Source organism: Serinus canaria, chromosome 3 (assembly GCF_022539315.1).
Source record: "Serinus canaria isolate serCan28SL12 chromosome 3, serCan2020, whole genome shotgun sequence".
Taxonomy (NCBI): domain Eukaryota; kingdom Metazoa; phylum Chordata; class Aves; order Passeriformes; family Fringillidae; genus Serinus; species Serinus canaria.
Window position 1 is genome coordinate 13,178,858 of NC_066316.1, and position 14,064 is coordinate 13,192,921.

The following is a 14,064-nucleotide window of genomic DNA, read 5'->3' on the forward strand; positions in this document are numbered from 1 at the left end:
GCTTTGTTTTTACTGCAGAAGTGGGTTGGGATGGTCAACCTTCCAGATCATGGCTGCCAGCTGAGCCTGGAGATGCTGGTTTCATCATGCTGGTGACTGGCCTCAGATCATGCCCTGTGGCATTGGAAGACTAAGTCAACTTTGAGGGGCAGCACCTTTGCCTTCTGTCTTCCTGTGGTTGCTCATTGCTGTGTGAAAGGCTGCAGCAAACTGCTGCTCTGGTTTATTTATTCCTGGAAAAAAAAAATAAAATCTGTATTTATATCTGTCATCTACATCTACCCCCTTACCTAACCTTGCAGAACATGAAGTAATGGAGAGTGGAAACTATTCACAGCTGCTGTTAGTCATGTTCCCTGTGCATGCTCTTCCCTGCCCTGAGCAGCACTCATGAAGACAAGCCTTGCCTTGCTGTGTGCTCGTAGGGCCTCAGCTGAGCTCCCCAGGGGTGTCTGTGCTGGCCATTTTGGGTCTAGAGGTCAGCTCTTCCTCAGTAGCTGTCTTGGCACTCACCAGTGGCCACGTGCTGCAGTTTGTGGTGCTGCTGGGGAAAATGGCATTTCTGAGTCTGAGCTTCTCTGGTACCGAGGCACTGTTCTGGGTGTAGAAGTCTGACCATGCCAGGATTCAGTAATTCAAGCTGTGTACTTAATGGGATTAAATTTTCCACTAAAACCCGGTGATAAGAAGCAAATACCCTGGAATACCCATATCTTTAAGGTACATGGATAGAAGTTCCTGTGATTTGGCAGCTAACACTCTAATCTAACCTAGGCAAACAAGCCCAGCTGAGGCTGGAGTCTTATGTTTACATGAGACTAGTTTAAATACACTAACTAATGACCCTTCCATTTAATGCTTGAACTGAGGGCATGCTCAGTGTGAGCCCCACGGTTTGAAGATGAATTGTATCCTGCTCAATCCTCATGGATATTTTATGCCATGGGAACAAATGCAATATTAAAGCTGACCTCTCCTTTTCTTCAGTCAACCTCTAGCAGAGGTGCTTTGATGTCTTCCTTTCCTCAGGCACAGCTGCTTGCCTTGTAGCAGCTGCTGCAAGATTTCCAAGGTGACCAGATGTGCTGGTCTGAAATCAGCAAAGATGTTTATTCTTGACCTGGAACGTTTTTGCTTAAAATACAGCACTGGCTAGGGAAACTGCAAATGTATTGAACTTGTCTGCTGCTTCCAGGTGCTGCACACCAGCAGGTTTTTCAGGCTCACATCAGAATCAGGAATGAATCCTGATGTATCATCCTGTTTTGGGGGAAGAGCAGAAGGGTTGGCCCCTGAGTGGGGCTTGCTCAGCCAGGGGGTCTGCCTTGGATCTGCCTGGAGCAGTGCTGCTGGGAAGGAGGCTCCTCCCTGCTCCTTGACTCCAGCTATTGTGGCCAAACTGGAACTTGGATCTTCAAATGAAAATGGGATTGCTGCTGAATGGGTGAGCCTTAGTCATCCCAAAGAAGAATGATGGGTGGCATAAGGACCTTTCTTTGCACACAGAACAATGTTTCTCCTGGATCACATTTAAGCCTGAGGCATTTGTCCTCCTCAAGCTTTGCTCTGTAGTTGAAACTGATGACACAGCAAGCTGTGCTCTGCTGTCCTGCTTAGTTCATCCTGTGCTCACTCTCCCAGATCTTTAATCTGTAGTGCTCAGTGTGCACCCACTTCTGTTCACCTTCATCAAGCCCACAGTCACTTGAACCTCTGCACATGAACTGCTGGCATCTGACTTTGCCTACATTTGGGCGCTGACAGGAAAAATTCTTGCTCTGTTGGAGAGCAAAGATAATTCACCAGCACTGCATGTGGGGAGCAGCCACTCCTAAGATACAGGTCCCCTTGTAAGTTGTGTTCTGGTATAACCAGTCTCTTTATCATTGCAAGCAACAGGAGAAGCTGAATTTTCTGTCAGGTGAGCTGTCTCCTTCCAATTTTAATCCCAGTAGGAAGTTCCCAGCCTATGAGGACGTGGAGCTTTCATCCTTGTGATGCTGATCTGCTTTAAGATGCCTTGAAGCACAATCAAAACTAAAACAAAATCCTCCAAGTCTACTCACCTGGAACAAACCAGGGGATGTGAGGAGCAACAGCCTGTAAGGCACATGCTCTGAGCTCTCAAAAAGCAATCCTGAGCCCCACACATCTCTACATAAACAAGAGGAATTGCTATTCCTAAATCCTTACTTGAGGAGAAAAGCTCTGGCTGTTTCATGGCCAAGTGATGCCTTTCTGCTGATGTTTGGCCAGCACAAATCTGTGTCTGGATGTGAGAGGAGCACAGCAGAGTTTAGTTATGCACCTGCCTGGTGTCCCCACAGTCAGCAGTGTCTGTGTCAATGTCTCTGCAGCAGGAGGGCAGCGTGGGGGACGTCCCTTGAGGCATGGTGGCCCATCCCAGGCTTTCCTGGAGGCCAGCAGTGTCACTAGCACAGTGTCATTGGCTTTGAGCCACTTGGGTTAAAAAATGTGTCACTTTCTACAGCCCTAGTGATCATCCACCTGCAGAAAGGGCTGTGCAAACCTGGCTGGAGAGCAGCTCTGCTGAACTAAGCTCAAACCCATCCTTACACAAATGAAGGTTTATGAGTGCTGGTTTTAGGAGTGGGAGGGAAGAGGCTTCATGCCCATCACCTAGGGAGGAACTGAGTGCAGAGAAACCTGCTTCACCCAGGAAATGCCTGGGACTGGTGGGAGCATTGTGTGTGTTTATGTGATGATGGGCAGGGATGGAGAGGACAGGAGCTGCTGCAAAGCAAGGGAAGGCACTGTGGGTGGGGTTGTTAGGTGTGATAGTGGAGAGCTGCTCTGCCAAAGCTCCTTGTGGCTCCAAGGACTGGAAATGTGGCCAGGACAAAGCCTGGGGCACCCACTGACTTCTGCAGCTCCCACCTTTGCTCAGTGGAAGTTCACCTGGAGGAAAAGACATGTGGGGCTCGACTGTGTCATGCTGTGCTGATGGCCCCAGCATGAGCCAAAAGCCTGGGGCAGCAGGCTGGGGCACTTTGGGTGCCAGGACTGGAGACAGACCAGCTGGGGAAGAGATTCTTTCGTTCTCTGGTCTCACCTTCCCTATAATGGCTAAAAGGGGAAGGATTGGGGTCAAAGCAAGAGAAGTACATTTTTTTTTGTTGTTGTTTCAAATCAGACCTTTTCCTGTCCATGAAGAGCTTTTTCTCCCACACCAAGTTACCAGCTCTGAAAGTTGTCTTGTGCTTTATCCACGTTAAAACAAAAACCCCCAGCGCCAAGCTTGGGGTCAGTGACCTGCACGAAGAGAGCAAAGACGGGACAAGGAGAGATGGAAGAGAGCAGTGGCCTCGGACAAGGGAGCAGAGCCAAGAGGGGTGAACCTCCGCCCAGCACAACAGGCAGCTGAGGCATAACAAAGTCAAACGCGCTGTTCGAGAGCCCTGAGGGGTGGGAAGAGTGCACAAGCCACAAAGGAAGCATGCACTGAGCGCTCGGTCGCTGCCAGAGCTGTAACCACACAGGGTTACCGTAGCAGCGACCATCAGCTTCATCTGATAAAAATAAGCAAGGAAGTCAAGTGTATGAGAGGGAGAGGATGTCAGAAGCCAAGCATGAAAATGTCACTGCAGCTCCGCTTTCATTTTCAGTGCTTCCTTCTTTATTCTGCCCTCAGCCAGACCAGGAGCCCAGGTATTTCCTGCCCTCTGTGTCCCAGAGCATGTCCTGCCTCTGTCCCAAACATCCCCTGGCCCAGGGGTGCCCGTGGCCACCTGCTGTGTGCACAGAGCCCTGCCAAAGAGCCGGGAGCCTCATGCACAGCCTGCATCTCTGCTGCAAGCTGCAGGGATGGAGCAGCAGGCAGAGCCTCAGCGGCCAGCGGCAGCCCGGCAGCTCCCCACCTCCTCCAGGGTCGCACTGGCTGCTGCCTTTGGCTCTGGAACTGCAAGGGTGAGGATCAGCACAAGGGGAAACACGGGAATATAATCCCAGAGTGGTCACTGCCATGTAGCAGCCTGCTCCTGCTGTTCTCCACGCTGAGAACAGCTCAGGGTGAGGAGGTGGCTCAGGTTTGTGGCTTTCTCCAGCTGTGCCAGGGCAGGGAAAAGGGTGGCTATACTGCAGGGGTTTGAGCTCTTCCCCACAGGTTCTCTGCATTCAGAGGTATGAGCCAGGCAGGTTACAATCAGCTCAACAAATATTTGTCAAGCACGAGCCTTCCTGAGCGGTGTTTGACCACTCTTTTCCACTGCAGCTGTTGCCAGCGCTGCCAAGCCTGCCGTGGATGCTGCCTGCGGGGTGAGGACTGACCCCTGCTGCCCCCGGAGCTGCAGCCACACTTCCCTGCTTAAAGCCCGGCTTGTGGCCAGGTGACAACACCACCGGGTCCCCCGGCGTGGAGGTGAGCTGGCTGAAGGTGACTGGTGGGGCAAGCAACAGAGGTGGAGCTGCTTTCCATGTTCCCTTGGGTGGGAAGAGCCTTTCCAGTGTGCCAAGGAGGCTCTGTATGTGTGTGTGTGTGTGTGTGTGTGTGTGTGTGTGTGTGTGTGTGTGTGTGTGTGTGTGTGTGTGTGTGTTGGCAGGGGGATTTGCTTCTCGGTGCCCTGCCCTCCCCTGCTCCAGTGCCCACAGCTTGCTTCATCCTCTGCTCAGCCTCCTGAGTAATTGGCACATTCTGGCATGGATTCGGTGGGTTCCATCCAGCTGCTGGGATTTGGGATACCTTCACAAGAGGGCAAGGCAGAGGCAGCTTTAGAGCAGGGTTTCCTGCATGAGCTTGCTCTGACAGTAGGACCAGGGGAGCTTTGCAGGGGCTCTTCAGTGCCTGCCAGGCTCAGCAGATCCTGCTGGGGCCATTATCCCCTGCACTCAAGGACAAAGGGATTTTGTAGTGGGCAGTCTCATGACCTGTCTCTATCCATGGGGCTCTCAGCTGACCTGAAATGGGATTTGCCCAAATCTGGAGCACTCGGATGTGGATTTCTAGTTGGGTGTGCTGTGGGTGCCTCTGTGTGGAAGAGGGAAGAGCCTGTGGGCATTCAGATGGGGCAGGGGAAAGTTGTGCTGACTGCTACTGTGCACCCCACTGGTGCTCCCAGATGGACTCCCGAGCTGTCCTGGCCCCTTCCAGGGCCTTTCTCAGCTGCCTGTTTGCTGCAGCATGTTTCACAGACTGCACCCTGTCCATGTGCTCCTTTCCATCCAGAATCCTTTCTGCTTTCTCTCAGTAGCAGCCCAAGCGATTTCTTTGGGATTTCCTATCTCTGCCTTACTTGATCTGAGCAACTAAACCTCTGTAACTAGTCCTGACCTCTGTAAAATGGGATTGGCCACAGAATGCAAGAAGTATAGTATTTGAGTATTTTATTCTTTATAGGGACTTGCCATCAGTGACTTTCCATACCTGTCTCTCCCAACAAGCCTGAGATATTTGTGTACAGGGAAGGCTCCTGGTGTGATGCAGCAGCAGTCACTTTTGAGGAAACCTGATCAGAAGAAATTTCCAGAGCCACTGCTGTAAGAAGAAATGATTTATTTGGCTGAGTTTTACCCAGAGAGCCAGAAAAAGCTCCAGACCCTGGAAGAAAGGACCCCAAACACTTCAGACCCTGTGATGCCACCTCCCACCCTGGCACTGGGCTAGTCATGCTAAGCTGCCTCCATCGTAATTAAAATCTGGGTGTTTATTCTGAGGTAGTTGTTAGGTCTCCTGCTGTACTACATGGAAGGAAGTAAACATCTCCAGAAGGTGAATCATTTTAACAGCCTATCTGGAAAGAATGTCCTCAGGCCAGCAAGAGGATGGAGATAACCATGGAGTTGATTAGAGGGGTGGAGCAGCTCTCCTAAGAGGAAAGGCTGAGAGAATTGGGACTGTTTAGCCTGGAAAAGAGAAGGCTTTGGGGTAACCTAATTGCAGCCTTCCAGTACCTGAAGGGAGCCTACTACAAGAAAAATGGAGAGGAACTATTTAGGAGGGCCTGTAGTGACAGGACAGGGGGAATGGCTTCAAACTCAAAGAGAGAGTAGGTTTAAATTAGATTTTAGGAGGAATTCTTTACTGTGAGGGTGGTGAGGCACTGGCACAGGTTGCCCAGAGAAGCTGTGGATTATCCATTCCTGGAAGTGTTCAAGGCCAGGCTGGATGGGGCCCTGAGCAACTGCTTTGGTGGAAGGCATCCTTGTCCATGGCAGGGGGCTGGAACTAGATGATCTTTAGGGTCCCCTGCAAATCCAAACCCAAACCATTCAATGTTTTTGCTTGCCCAGCTTTCAAGCAGCTGAATCCAGATGAGCTGAACCTCACTCTTAGTTTATTTTGTACTTTCACCTTGTTGGGTTTGCCCCTTCACATGTCAATGCCCCCAGTTCTGTAGTGCAAAAAGATTAATGCATCCATGGCCAGCCATTCTGTGTGAGCCCAGTGGACTGAATCTGCTTAAAAATTCACATTTCTTAAAAAATAACCCCGAACCAGCAGGACATCAGTCACATGAAGTGACACAACTGGTGAAAAAACCCCCAATGGCGAATGGGAAGAATGAGGAACACACAGGCAGGACTGCAATGAAGACCATGGAGGTAGAAGGAGAGGTGTCAGGGACAAACCACATGCAGCTAGTTCACAGACTCTTAATGACGTTCCTCCCACCTGAGCTGAGGAAAACAGACCAAGGAGGTTAAATAGACTCCCTGCCTTTTGTCTGCAGCCCAGCTGTAGGGCCTGATCCTGTTTGCTCCCTTGCTCCCACAGCAAAAACCTCTGGGTTGTACATGGATCTTGCACAGTACCCCATCTTTCTGTGTGTGTCAGAGATTCATGCAGCAAATGGCAGACAAGCACAATCTACTCGCCAGGAATCACCTCAGTGTCTCAGGAAAAGTTCGTATTTCCACTCCAATTTTTCATATTAAAATGTTGAGAACTTAAGTATTTCTCTTGGGTGTTTTTCTGTCCCCACTCATCAGTCCAGGTACGTGGTGGCTCACCTGGGCAGGTTGGCTGGACAAGAGTCTCCCCCCAGGTCTCAGGGGGATGCTGGTCTTTCAACCTCCTCTGCTGGGGTCTCACAACCAGTCAGTCCCACCAGGAAAGAAAATACAGAGAGAAGCATGCTAGAGGGAACAGCAGCTTCCCCTGCCCCTCACCAAGCACAGCAGGCTCCAGAGCACCCTTGGAAACACTTCATAGAAGGGCAGAGTTTTGGAACCCAGGAAATTCCTCTGGCTGTCCTAGAGAACTTGAGCCCCTGCCCAGGGGGCTCAGAGATCTTGGCACAGAGCCCAAGACCCCTGTGCCTTTGATTTAGCCCTTGGAAAAGATGATTACCAACCTTTATATGAAGGATTACAAGCCAAAAAAGTTTAAGTAGAATGATAGTCAATTTATCACAGGGTGAAAAATAGATTTTTAGAGTTTTTAGAATGAGGTCTCAGGAGGCAAGATAGAGGAATCGAGGCATGTCCAGCCTTCCTCCTTTTTCTTTTTCTTGGCCTCCATCTTCTGCTGTGGTGTTGGCACTTTTAGATTGGTTTAGAGTAGAAGCTCACTGTCTAACACAGGTGATAGGTATTGGAAAGTAATTGTAAATATTGTACACGTGGGTTTTAGTATAAAAAGATGACAGCAGAGCACCCAGCAGCGGAGGAGAGCAGCAGCCTGCCACTCGTGCAGCTGCAGCAGTGTGTGACAATGCCTGGGTAGTAAAGCCAGCTGTGAGCAGCACAGATGTAAAGCACCATAAAAAACATGGCAGGAGAAGCACAGCGATGAGAGCACAGTGTTTTCACTTTCCATCTGTTGGTGCCTGCCTAGTGGTAACCAGAAGGAGAAGTGAGAAAATGATGCCTCTGAAGTTTTATTCCATGCCTTATCTGCTATTTGCCGTGTTACATAAAGGCCCAGTCTAGAGCTACTTCAATGAGCAGATGCTCAACACAAAGATGTGTGGAAGGGCTTCAGGTTCAGCACCTATTTTCTTCGCTTGGCTGCCCCAGTCCTCTGGACAAAAGCAAGCCTGGGGAAACGACTGCCAAAGCTTTGCCTGTGACCAAAACACAGCGGAGGACTGGCAGGAGGACGAGCAACCGACAGGAGCTGATAACAAGTTGCCTTTGCTAATTGCTGTTTTTAAAGTCCAAAGTCACTGGAAAAAATGAGTAAAGTTAGATTTCGCACACTACCGACAAGAAGAAAGTGCACTGGAATGTCTGAGTCACCGCTCCGAGCACTCCTAATTACACAGAGATACAGTTTTCATGGGCTGTGTTACATATTACAAATGCGTGCCGAGGCTTCCAGCAGCCTGGTGTCTGTCTTTGGGAGCCTTGTTTACCAGAAGATTTGAGGCTGGCTGATATGACCCAGTGGGCTGCAGTTAGAGGGGTGGGATTTCTGCAGGTGATTTTTTTTTTGTTTGACACAAAACTGGAGCCGAGTCTGAAACCAGCAAACTGAAACCCAGCTCCCACGTTGACCATTTTCTGGCCAACGTGGGAGCTGGGTTTTTACCTGAGCCCTTCACCCTGGGTCTGAAACCTGCCATGGTTCTGGGGCTCTTGGCAGAGACTCTCACACATAGAACAGGTTTGCTCTGTGTGCATGTGCCAGCCCCTTGCTGGCAGCCTGAGGTGTTTGGGAGCCAACTCTGGTCCCAGCCTCACAGTCCGAACTGAGATGATGGCACAGGGCAGGGCAGGGCTGGTCCCTGCTGGTGGCGAGCCCCGGGTGGGGGGCAGTGACCTGGGCAGGTTTGTCCTGGCGTGTCTGGGCACAGCAAGGGCAGAGCAACATCTGCCTCTGCTAGAGGATGCTGCTCTGGGCTCCTGGACCAAATCTGCCCGCCCTGGGTGGGAGCCTCGGGCACTCCGAGGCACCTCAGAAGGCAGGGGGTGCCTATGCACAGGCTCACACATTCCTTCTCGGTGGTCAGGTGGCCTTCCCAGGTAATCCCAGGGCAGCCAGCACTGCGCCCTGCCAGGAGACAAGTTTCCTGTGGCCCACGTGGACCATGAGCTGCAGAGCCAACTCCAGTCTGCCCTGCGAGGTGCAAAGATGTCCTTCCACTGAGTGACCTCCTGGGAGGCTGGTCCCGAGGCTGTGGGCAGAGCTCAACTCCAGAGGCAGTGCCAGCCCCAAAAACTGAGTACACTGATAGTACTTTTGCTGGATTACCTCCACACTCATGTGACCAAGCTTCCCAACAAAGCAGGCAAGCAGTTAAAGAGCTGAGGCCTCGTTAAAACAGCTAAGCACAGCACAGGGCTTGTGACAGTAGCTGGTGTCTCCAGCAGGACTGCCTGCTGAGGGTGAGGCTGTGGAAAAATCCAGCGTGGAAAGGGTTAGGACCTCAGTTGCGTAATTCCTTTAATAAGTTGTTTTGTCATAAACCATATGATACAAACAGGCAGGAACAGGGGCAGGAGGAGGATGAGGAGGATGGAAGGCTCCTCATAGCCCCCTCAGGCTGTGGAGGCTGGAGGTCCTTAACTGCTGGTGACTAATGTTGTTATCTATTTTTTACCATTTTGAAGTGGTAATGTTTCATCTGTGGCTTGGCCTCTTTATTCTTTTGTTTAAAACAAGGCTTGTTTGCCTTTTCCTTCTTATCCTCCATGGTTCCCCTCCCCTGGGATGGGAGGTATGGGTGGGGAAGCTCACTGTATCCCTGAGGATGAGGATGTGCAGCCCCATACAGCAGACTGGAGATGAGGGGGGGAAAAAAAGGTAATTTATGAGTGTTGGGCCCCAGGTTTGTATCCTCTCCAGAAGAGAGGATATCATCCTCTGCAGCAAGGACCCCAGCCCTTCCAGCTTCACTGCCACCAACATTTCCCCAACCAAGGAGCAGATCAGAGAGAGGACATCAATGCACTGACATGAGGGGTTTTTTGTGTTTTTTTTTTTTTTTTATTATCCATTAAAATAACTCCTGTTGGCTTTCTGCTAGCCCAGATTCCCAGGAGACCACATGGTGGGGGACCCTCTGCCTCCCCACTCCCAGGGCAGGGGCAGCAGATGACCAGAGCCAGCTGATTGCTGCAGGTACAGGCAGTTGTGTGGTGGCCACGGCTCTCTGAACATGTTAGGCAAGCTGGTGTCCCAGGCTGCTTGGCTGAGTCCCCCTGGGCCTGGCTTTCCACTGCACCAGGGTTTTTTTAGCACAATTATTATATTTTCCATCCTTGGCTGGGGATGGCACCTGCTTCTCAGTGTCACTGTTACCCCGAGAGGGAGAGATGCCCTGTGGCACGATGCACCAGCAGCAGGGCTGGAGGTGCCTTGGCTGCTCTCCAGCCAGGTCCTGGGAGAGCAAAGGGGGCTGGGCAGCTTTGCTGGGCAGCAGTGGCACGTGCTGGGATGTGCTCCTGCATGTTGGAGCGCCTCAGCCTCTGGTGTGTGCAGGAGATGTTCAGCTGCCTGTGAGACCAGGTTTTCCCCTGGTGACAGCGCTGGGAGGGAGTGTGAGCCCGTCTGTGGGGTCACTGGGTCTGCCTCCTGCTCCCCAGGGTGTGCCAGACTAAGGCAGGTCTGGTTTCTTTTGGGGAACAATTCTAACAGGCTCAGATGGCGTGAGAAATGACCTGAAACAGAGCTGAGACGCAGAAAAGCATGACAAATATAATGGGAGCTCTCTGGCAGTGGCAGCCTGGGGTGTTTCATGGTGGCAGGTCAGTGTCACGAGATGGGCAAGGGGAAGGGGGGCCTTCTCCCAGCTCTTGTCTAACTTTTTCCCCTTTTGGAAAGGCGTTGTTTTTATATTTGACATCCAAACACTTTTTCCTCAGCTGCGAAACGAAGCTCTGAGTGTTCTACTCCTCTCTTTGAAGGGGTCATGGAGGGGGCTGAAATGTGAGCCCGGATGCAAAGGTGCAGATTCAGCCTCAGTATCACAGACTACACCGAAGGAGCCACAGCTCTTCCCACTTCTGGAGGGATAATTAATCCCCTGAGGTGGCTGCTGGCTGCAGTTTTGGGGAACCAGTTTGCAAGTGAGGGACTAGAGCACTAAGGACCAGCTACTGGAGGCAGCTGAGGGTGCAGAAAGGGAGGAATATTTAACTTAAACAAGAATTTTAAGCTTGGGGCCAGAGTGGCTGTGCTTGTGAGAATGGAATGGAGTGGGATCTAGTTTTTAAATAAGTGCCACCTCACCTCTGCCTCCTGCCAGCCTCCCCCACCCTCTCCCCAGTAACAGGCTCTTTACCACCATGCAAAAGGAAAAAAAAAAGAATAAAAAGAGAACAGGGAAATTCTTAAGATTCTTTCCAATGGAAAAAATGTCTCCACTTATCACTCAGTGTCAACAGCAGCAGACACCTGTGCTGAAACACCCAGCGACAGGGCCAAGACAAAAGGTGACCTAAAGCCTCTGCTCCTGCATCCCCCACGGGCACACAGGCAGGACAATGGATTTGGACACTTCTCCATCGGCCCGGTGGGGCTGTGGCCGGTGCCTGCAGAGCTGTGAGGAGGCTCTGAGGAGGCAAAGCCGGCAGCATCCCGCGGCCAGGAAATGCCTGCAGCCCCGGAGGCAGGAGCTGTCACAGTCCCTAATTAGACTGTCACCTACTTATCCCTCCCTCCTGCCCACCCTCCCTCAGCTCTTGCTCCATCGCCCTGGCACCTGCTCTGCCAGTGACAGGGTTATTGGCTCTCCCGGTGCCACAGCAGGGCACACCTGAGCCGGGTGCTGCCCACTGTCACCTGCTGGGAATGCCGGGCCCTTCAGGTATCCCTGCTGCCTTTGGGGATTTCTTGGTCAGCCCATCAAAGCTCCTGCTCTTCCCACTGCCTCATCCATCAGTCTCTCTGATAACCAGCGCCCAGATTTCCCCCATTCCCTTCCTGCCTTTCTTCAAGTTCTTGACCAGGGAAAATATCACAGTTCTGGGGAAGAGGACCTCCAAGCATTGCAGCAGCCTTGTGTTTTTTGGGTCCTGTGCAATGCCAAGGTGTTGGTAGGAAGGCACTACAACCTGACAATCCGGTCAGGGGAACACCTGCTTCCCATCCCTCAGTCCTCACCCATTTCCTGCGTGATGTTGAGCAAGCTGCTGATTTTCTGCATTAATTTCTTAAGTAATTCTAACACTTCAGCTGGATTCCTACCTGTGAAGAATAGAAATAATGATAATAATATTAATAACAATAATAATGCTACTAATAATGAAGGCCATTCATAGAATGTGCAGCAACACCCTGCATGTGAAGACAGAGATGGTCAATTATTAGTGAATGTATAATCATAGAATGGTCTCAGAAAAGACCTTTAAAGGTCACCTGTCCAACCCCCCTGCAATGAACCTACACCACCAGACATCACTGCACGTGTCTCCATCATTTTTCTTTCCTTATTTCTGTGGCTGCTGCATTCCTCCTGGCTTGGTCAGTGATGATGCTCCTGAGGTGTTTTCTAAATGGAGACAATTATCTCACGCAGTCAATAGGATTTAATTGATCCTGCTGGGAAGATACATCCTGGTTAAGGTCCACGCATCCAGCAGCATGGAAATTTGGCTCATACCTGCCTCCAAGACCTGGTACATCCTGGCTGATGTTTTTTGGCTGAAGTGCTTGGATTTGGTGTGATTGCTCTCAGCACCTCTTACAGCAATGCAGATGTATCAGGGGAATGCCTAAACCTGACCTTTCCCAGTGCAGGTTTAACTGTTTAATCCCATATTTTATTTTACTTTTGCTAATAGAGATCAGAAACAGTGAGAGTTTACTAGTATTGCTCTATCAATTGGAAACATGACTTTTTCTCCTGTTTTCCAGCGATTTCCCCCAAATCCAACCACCAAGCAGCATCTGCTAAGCTCTGAATAATTCAGCATCATTTGGTGCCTGTAATTCCACAATTACTCTTCAAGGCTCATTTGCTCCAAGGTCTTCAGGCTGTAAAGTTATGGGAGTGTGGTTAGTTGATTTTCAGGAATGTCTGCTCTCTGGCAGGGGCTGGAGAAGGAAAGAACCAAAAAGAAATGCATGCAAATTCAATGACATAGCAGGAACTTTAGAGGCATTTCAACACAGCAATACCCACAGGCAAAGGAATTGTAATTGTGCAGGGGAAATACAGCCTTGCCAGCTCCTGTGATTTTATCAGGAGTCTGGTAATTTCCAGAGTGTCCTTAAAAGCCCAGCTGCTGGAGTCATCTCATTGTTAGGGAGTTTCAGCTTCCTTTTAAATGAAAAAGAGCATTTCCAGTCTTTTTTTCTTCTCTTTTTCCCCAGAGAAAATCTTTAGAAAGTAAAGTAAGCTGAAGGTTCAGACACGGAAGGAAAAGAGAGCTCAGGTCTATCAGAACTAAGCAGAAGATTAATGCAAAGCTCCATGACCAAAGCCATGCTTATTCAGTGGGGTTTTTTGGTTTTGGAAAAACTCAGTGCCAAAACAGAACCTGCCACCATTTTTACCTGAACATCTGATTTGCAATCACTTGTGCCTGGCTGTCCCAGTCCTTTCTTGGAAAAGCCTGTGGTGGCTCCAGGCTGGGGCAGGAGATGTCAAGGCTCTACCCGTGCTCTTTTTCTTTCTCCTCTCCTCATTTTCACCTGTGACCTGCAGTTCTCCAGCTCTTGGGGCCCTGGGAGTGTTGGCAGGGCAGCTGGGCCCTGGATGGGATGAGTCCTGAGGAGTGCAGGCTCCAGGACCACTTAAAGTCTCCATGTGGACATGGTGGAGAGGGAAGGGAAGGAGAAAGGCAGCTGAGCAGAGGAGTTTGCTTTGACCAGAGGACATCCCCTTCCTTTCCAGAAGGTTGTTATACAGACCTGAGGTGGGATGGATTCCCAAACAGAAGGCAAAAAGGCTTCTTGCTTTTTTAAACAATGCACCTTTCCCTCAGAAAATGGCTTTTTGCTGGGGGCTGTGAGCTTTTACAGGACCTTTCAGTAGCACCAGAATCTGTCCCCTGCTTCCTCAGAGCGGTCACTTGGGCAAGGCTGGAGATAAATACAGTCAGAGATGGCAAAACTTATTGTTTTTAGAAGCTTCACTTTGTACTGGATCAGCATCCCGAGGTTTCAGCCCTTATTTTGAGTGTGTTTGGACTTAACTGGGCCTCCTGGCTCCTGGAGAC

The 14,064-nt window shown here is 50.5% G+C and overlaps 1 protein-coding gene and 1 long non-coding RNA gene across 3 annotated transcripts in view; one reads left to right on the forward strand and one right to left on the reverse strand.

The window, feature by feature from the left end:
• The window catches only part of LOC103821325 (serine/arginine-rich splicing factor 7), a 1,055,603-nt gene that overhangs the window by 471,802 nt on the left and 569,737 nt on the right, over positions 1-14,064 (reverse strand). The gene's annotated exons all lie outside the window — the stretch shown is intronic.
• LOC127059482 (uncharacterized) lies at positions 3,450-6,938 on the forward strand. Its single transcript, XR_007777393.1, has 3 exons — positions 3,450-3,669; positions 4,232-4,378; positions 5,354-6,938. It is a non-coding gene; the product is annotated as an uncharacterized LOC127059482 (long non-coding RNA).